At 31.7% G+C, this 8,158-nt stretch overlaps 1 long non-coding RNA gene across 1 annotated transcript; it reads left to right on the top strand.

The window, feature by feature from the left end:
- Positions 1-2,546: 2,546 nt before the first annotated feature.
- On the top strand, positions 2,547-3,595 carry LOC108751489. The gene is made up of 3 exons (XR_001939486.1): positions 2,547-2,578; positions 2,677-3,000; positions 3,332-3,595. It is a non-coding gene; the product is annotated as an uncharacterized LOC108751489 (long non-coding RNA).
- The last annotated feature ends 4,563 nt before the right edge of the window (positions 3,596-8,158 follow it).

Genomic DNA, 8,158 nt, shown 5'->3' with positions numbered 1-8,158 from the left:
TATGTACTATTGTATCCCGTTTTATCCCTAGTTACGCTATTTTATTCTTATTTTTATTCTTATTTTTATCTTTTTTACTTTTGTACTTTTTATTTTATTTTGTTTTATTGTAATTTTATTGTTATTTTATTTAAATAACAAATCGACGGACTCTTTCTATACAAAACAAATAATAATAAGTAACGGGCAAAGTAAGAGTCAATGCATTTCTTTGAAATTGACAAGAAATATATTATAATTAACAGAGGTAAAATTACATAACGCAAAAATTAGAATCAAAATTACGAAAATGATTAAAAGTTACAAGTTTCGGCTATCGGATCGAGCCTTCTTCAGACATTAACATAACGAAAAAATCGCAGAATGAAATCAATTATCGCAAATGATCGCATATACCGAACATTCACAGTTCGGGTGAGTCTTGATGTCAAGTTCAACATTGTGTCCGTACGATTGAACCATCAAATGTATTAAAGATATCTTGGCAAAGCTCTAATTGATAAAAAGATAAATTAAAAGCTTACTACAAAAACAATCCACGCGTAAATAAGTTGACATACTGGAAATCTAATAAAAAATAATAAGAAATATATTATAATAAAACTCACCAGAACTCATGTGTAACAAATTCAAAAGAGCGTATCCAAAAAGGAATAAAAAACTTTTGAAATATATACAGAAAGAAGGAACGCAGATGTGTAAACCAGACATTACGTGTCGATTATTATGTACGGTTCGGTAGTGCGGAACAACATAGACTGAGAGAGACGGACTATTAGTATTAGAAAGTCAAACTTTATTTATGATGGGAATATAAGCCTTGTGGAGGCCATCGGTGTCAGTTGTAAATTGAGAATCGTCTCTCTCTTTTGTGCCATGGGATGATTAGAATTGAAATTCAAAAACCTCCCTGAAAAGATCGGCTTACGGCACCAATCAAAACCAAACCTGTTCCCATCAATAGATATAGTAACATACCATTCTTTTGCTTTCTGATATTAAGCATCTCTGAAACCAAACGTCTCCGATAGCAAGGCTCTTCGTCTAAAATTACAACTTTATCCCATTTAAATTCGTGATCAAGCCGTCTCCTATGTCAGTTACGACAGAACGACCAGAAGTGTTGTATCTAATGTGATTGCGATGTTCAGCAATCCTGGTCTTTAATTTTCTACTCGTCTGTCCCACGTATGACGCGTCACAATTATTACATGAAATCGTAGACCACGTTGTTCCTCGATGTATGTGGACAAATATCTTTCTGTACTTTAATGTATTTATTCAATTTATTGGGACTACGGAAAGATACCCTGATGTCGTTTTTATTGAAACGTTTGAACTTTTCCGTGTGGAAAGGGACGAATGGTACCGTAAGCCAAGAAACAGATTCATTCGTCCCGACTTGTCAGCCAAACCTCTCTGTGTTATGTGTCTATTTCTAATTAAATTTTTTATACGTTGATTGACTGTGTCAAAAATGGAGGTCAGTGGGTAGTCATTGTCTAATAAAATGTTGATAATAAACGTCAAATTCTGTGTATGAAACCTAAAGTCTGATAATAAAAATGCTCTGTCAATCAGCGAAAGAATCATCCCTCTCTTTTGTGCCATGGGATGGTTAGAATTGAAATTCAAAAACCTCCCTGAAAAGGTCGGCTTACGGTATCAATCAAAACCAAACCTGTTCCCATCAATAGATAGTAACATCCAGAAAATTAATTTCGTCTCCCCCCAATTCGGCACTCCCATGGGCTCTCCATTATCACCAATAGCAGACTTGATGATGAGAAGACTTGAGACAGTGTCCTTGATGTCGTTGGACTTAGATGCAGCATTTTATTTTAGATACTTGGATGACATTTGCACTGCGGTTGTTCCCTCGAAAATTGACTTGGTATTAGAACAATTTAATTCATTCCATCTGCGTTTACAATTTATTTCAGAATTGGGGGGAGACGAAATTAATTTTCTGGATGTTATTGTAATAGCATTATAGTATTTCGCATATAATGCTATCCAATGCTATGATAACCGCCATACTTTCGATTTTACAGCCACGCATGAGCAGAACAAAACTGTTGGACCAATGAGCATTTAGCATAAAGTTGCCATGATTGATTTACATAAAATGCTCATTGGTCAAGCGCTGTTATGCTTATGCACTGTTATGCATTTCATGTGCAATAGGCTTTAAGCCTATCTAGCGGTATTATGTTTATGCACTGTTATGCATTTCATGTGTTTAGGGCTTTATGCTCACACTCCATGCACAATGTGCATCATATAGTATATGTATTGCTAACGGCAATTAAGAGCTGCCGAAAACATCACGGTGCAGACGATTCTTTTCACTTTCAATTCATGTACTTTTGCAATGCGCATGCGCATATTCCCAATCTATTTCATCATATTTTATTATGTTTATTGTGTTCGACGTGTTCAATAATAAAGTTGTTTGTTATTTGGTTTATATAAAAGTACTAGTTAAAGAAAAGAAATAATGCCGCGATTTTTTATGCGATTTATTTATGTAAAAGAAAAAGCACAGAGGATAAAAAGATTATTTTATAATACATAAGTAAGTTTACATAAGTAAGTTTAATGACAAATGATGAAAGTACATGTCCGATTGCTTACAATAGTTAATAAAAATTATTCTTTTTCCGAAAACACCAGAAATACATAAAAAATGGATCGGCGCTTGCGGATTGCATGAAAAAGATGTATTCCATATTTATATTTGCTCACATCACTTTAAATTACCTGATAATTTAGTTGCATTGAAGAGATTATCTCCTGGAGCTATACCCACTGTAGAAATAGCTGCACCAAATCATTCAGTTAAATTATCAAATGTGTCAACAATATAAAGTACTACAGTACGTTAAAATCATCTGAAGTGAACATCTTCAATTCTGATACAATGGATTGTGCTAATGCTGTTCATTCAATATCAAAAGCTTTAACTTATTATTCATCATTTAACTTACTATTCAATATGTAAGTTACATATTATATAAATTATGTAGAAATAAAAATATGTATACTGATTGTAAGAGGAAATAACATTTTTGTGATAAATATTTTATTCTTTCAATGCCAATAATAGAAAGTACTAGTATGTCAAATTCATCTAAAGTAAATTAATATTACATTTCTAATTGTATCTACAATAATAAAATGAATTTTGATGATGAAGTTTAGCCAATATCCAAAGTTTCTACTTATTATTCATAAGTTAAATATAAATTATATATAAATTGAAAGATGTACACTGATTATAAAAGAAAATAAGTATTATTTTTGTGATAAAAATATTTTATATTTTTAGCTTCTAAAGAGAACATTTTTCCTCCTCGAAAGAAACGTTTGTTTGCAGAGCCAAGATATATTTCAGCAATTAATACTAGTGATGTTAGTATACTGAGGGAGCGAGAAGATTAATCAATTTTATTAAACAAATAGATCAAAAGAAAAGCAAACAAATCAAATCTTTACAAGATGAAAACAGGAGATTTCGAAAGCGAATTGTTACATTGCAAGAATTAGTATCTCATATTTAAAAGAATCAATATTAATTTCTGAAGATGCTGAAGATAATTTAATGGTATGTTATTTTATAGTATGGATATAATATAGACTACTAATATATAGAATATTTTTTTTTGGATTGTTTCATCTTTCGATAAACTTTAAGTTCACTCTTACTTTCTTATTTTCTTATTCTGTTACTCTTTTGTTTAGCCATTAGATAAATTGTCACATAGTTTATCCGAAGATGGAACAACCAGCTCTTAGATCTATAATAAAAGAAATTATCATAAATTTTAGATTAATCAATTTATTAGCAAGACCACTATTCATAGTCATTACGAATGATAACAAATTATTCTTTTTACAAAAACTAAAGAAGTAATCTGCGTACTACATTACATACACACTATCGTGACTACATTTTCTTGAAAATCATGGCATTTGGATATTAAAAAGAAATTTGGAAATGACAGGAATCGTTGCGTAAATAATATACAGATATAACATAAAACTCTTTATTATAATAAAGCGCTTATATGTTTTGACCTCTCTTTTTCTCTCAGTTTTGAGCTCTCTTCAGTTCATCAATCAGCTTTGTATTGCAAGATTTATTTAAGAACTTCTCTTTACATTACATCCATCTTCTATCATTAAAACGTATATTGATGACTAGTACTTTGTATACAACTTTTCTTTTATTATGTATTGAAACACCCTATATATTTATATTCATCGATCATGGGAATATATGTATATGTATTAGAATATATGTAAGAATCATTTAATAATTTTTGTACATTCTTAAAGTGATGAAAATATGTTCGGGGTAATAAATGTCTTATTGTGTAGTATAGGACAAAAAATCCATTATTTGTAAGATTAATGATGAATAATTAATTTTTAGGATATAAATTATCACTAAATGTATATTATAGAACAAATCAATTTATCGTTTAATGTTTTGTAAATGCAATTTAAAAGCGATGAAATAAGTATTATAAACTTGCTTAAGTTATTTTCTTTCTATTTAGAATACATTATCAGAAAATGTAAAGCGATAATATCAAGAAAAATAAGAAAAGGTGGTATTATTCTCCTGAAATTTGCAGCTTTGCATTAACATTGAACTTTTATTCACCTAAAGCATATAATTATATACGAGAATTGTGGAATAACTTGTTACCAAATCCACGATACGAAATTGGTATCGTGTTGTTGATCTCCAGATTTTACAACAGAAGCATTAAATGCCATTGTATTACGCAATAATAATAATTCTAAACCTCTTATTATTGATTTAATTATAGATAAAATGTCAATAAAGGAAGAGATGATTTATGATAAAAAAGACTTCACTGTAGTATTGACTATGGTATTATAAAAGATGATAACGACTTTGTTCCTGCTGCTAATGTTTATGGCGGTATCTCTAAATGATGATTGGAAAGTTCCAATTGGATATTTTTTAATAAGATCATTAAACGATTCAGAACGCGGGAATTTGTTAACACTTGCATTTAAACAATTAAATAAAATAAATTGTTAAGTTTTTTCCATAACTTTTGATAATGCTGTAAGTAACATTAGTATATGTACTGCTTTGGGTGCAAATTTGCAATATAGAGAAAATTTCAAGCCATTCTTTACAAATCCTGTTATATTAGAAATATAAGGTGTAGTAAAAAGAAATCTATTATTTTTGCATTAAATTGAAGGCTTTATTTAGCATAGTTAGAATGATCCGATTTAGGTCAAATATGCACCGTTTTGTTCGATAACTTGTTGCCATTTTGAAGGTAATTTCATTATGCCTCTCTCATAGAAACCCTCGTCCCTATTGGCAAAAAACTGGGACAGTCGATTTTCACAAGCTTCTCTTGAGGCGAATTTTTCACCAGCAAAATCATTCGCCATAGACAGGAACAGGTGGTAATCACTTGGTGCCAGATCCGGACTATAAGGTGGATGCATAAGAACCTCCCAACCAAGCTCCCGGAGCTTCTGGCGAGTCACTATCGATGTGTGTGGCCTGACGTTGTCTTGATGGAACACAATTCCTCTCCTATTGGCCAAAGCTGGCCGCTTCTGGGCGATTGCTTCTTTCAGACGGTCCAATTGTTGACAGTACAGGTCCGAATTAAGAGTTTGGCCGTAGGGGAGCAGCTCATAGTAGATGATTCCCTGCCAATCCCACCAAACACACAGCAAAACCTTCCTGATCGTCAATCCTGGCTTGGCCACCGTTTGCGCCGGCTCATCGCGATTCGACCACGACCGTTTTCGCTTGACGTTGTCGTAAGTGACCCACTTTTCATCACCAGTAACCATTCGCTTCAGAAATGGGTCGATTTTGTTGCGATTCAGCAGCGATTCGCAGATGGAAATTCGGTCCATGAGGTTTTTTTGCGTTAACTCGTGTGGCACCCATACATCGAGCTTCTTTTTGTATCCAGCCTTATTTAAATGGTTCCAAACGGTTTTTTGTGCAATGTTTAGCTCCTGGGCAATCGAAACAGTGCTTACATGACGGTCGGACTCGACGATTTCCATTATTTTATCGACATTTTCGACAATTGGCCTTCCAGAGCGTGGTGCATCTTTGACATCAAAATTATCGGAACGGAATCGACGAAACCAAAATTGCGCGATATTGACTGTTACAGTATCAGGACCATAAACACTATTCACATTTTCAGCCGCCTGGCTTGCGTTTTCGCCTTTATTGAAGAAAAATTGTAAAATATGGCGTATTTTCTCTTTGTTGGTGTCCATCTTTGACACGCACTTAAACAATACTGACTCAAGCAATCACAAAACTGTCTGAGAAGTTTTTTTAGTACGAAATCTTATCTTTCTAACGCCATTTGGCGTAACCCGATCGCACTTATACAACGCGAGATACAGATTACTAAAGCCATCTATTGAAAAAATAATAGATTTCTTTTTACTACACCTAATATGTTACGTATTTTATGATTTCTCTCACATGATAAAATTAATGAGTACTTTAAGCGACAAACAAATTTTGAGAGCATCAAGTAGTGAAAGAATTGAATAGGTCATATATATAGTTAATCTTCACAAATTACAACAAAAAGAAGACTTAAAAGCTGGAAATAAACTCACTAGTAAATGCATATTCATTACCAAAATAATAGAATGAATGTTAAAGTTAGCAATACAAACTTTAAGTAAAAGTGTATACAATTTATTTATGTTTATTAAAGTTACCAGACTTTACAATAAACAGTCAATTTGCTAATTGCAAACCAACTGCTGAGTTTTGTTTAATAACATGAATGATATATTAAATTACAAAAATAAATTTTCTCGTCATAAGTTTAATACACCACTAATTTCTGAAAATTATGCATAACTACATACACATGTTAAATACTTGGAAGAATATATTAATACATTATAGGGCGCGACATTATATAGCATTCCCATATTACAATCTGATAGAAAAACTAGTTTCCTTGGACTAGTTGTATGTTTAAGAAATATATTTCCTTTATTTAATTGTTTAAAGATTTTCAGAATGACATATTTGTTAACATATAAATTACTTCAAGATTTTCTTGAAACATATTTTAGTGCTATAAAGAGTCGTGGAGGATTTAATAACAACTCTAATGCTCTACAAGTAAAAAGTGCATACAAACGTTTAGTAATCAGGCATAAAATAAAGTAGTTTGATATCGGCAATTGTCTTTCTGATAGTTTTGAAATTTTGCATGCATCATCGAATCCAAAAAAAATTAAATGTTTCTTAGTAAATGAAGAAAGAGAAAACTCTGATAACGAAATACCATGTAGACAACATAGTTCAATATATAGCAGGATATGTTTGTAATAGACTGTACAACATAAATATTATAAATTGTGAAATATGTAAAAACCAGTAGGTGAAAAAATGCCTTTATTATCAGAATTTAAAAATAAAAGGCCATATTTAAAATCATCTGATGATGTTTGTATTATTTGTAAAATATTAGAATCAACAATTCGGCAGTACATGAACGAATTAAAAAAAAATAATATTAAACAGTTTTGAACAAATACCGTTCGTAGATTATCGTCTCCATTTTGTAACAATATCACGCAAGATCACATATAACTCAGGAAATATTTGATAATCATAGAATGCAATTGTGTAAACATATTGTATCATTGATGTAAGATTGTTTTATGAAGCCGAAAATATGTCTAGCAGAGACGATTATAATCATCAAAAATATACAAAACACTTTTTATTCCATTATCATTAATAATAATTAGGATTGTGTAAAATTTCATAGTTTTAATATATATATAGTATATGTGTTTTTTTTATAAAATAATAAAACTATGCTCAAGTTATAAACACACTTATATTTATTTCTGTTTAGATAAAGTACAAAATTGCGAACGAACAGACGTCTCTACCAGTAGATACACGCGCTTCGTAATTCGTGACGTCATCATTATTATTATTTGGCGACACTCAATGTCGCGGCGGAAGAATAGACCGCGACAACTTTCGGCGATCGACCGAATCGCTCGATTCGGGACGATAAGCCGTTTCCGTTTTTCGGCAGAAGCTCGGTACCTTCCGTAAAGCGAGCCACGATTCGCGCTCCAC

This window comes from Trachymyrmex septentrionalis, unplaced genomic scaffold (genome assembly GCF_001594115.1).
Source record: "Trachymyrmex septentrionalis isolate Tsep2-gDNA-1 unplaced genomic scaffold, Tsep1.0 scaffold45, whole genome shotgun sequence".
Classification (NCBI taxonomy): domain Eukaryota; kingdom Metazoa; phylum Arthropoda; class Insecta; order Hymenoptera; family Formicidae; genus Trachymyrmex; species Trachymyrmex septentrionalis.
This window is presented reverse-complemented; position numbering and strand designations above follow the sequence as displayed.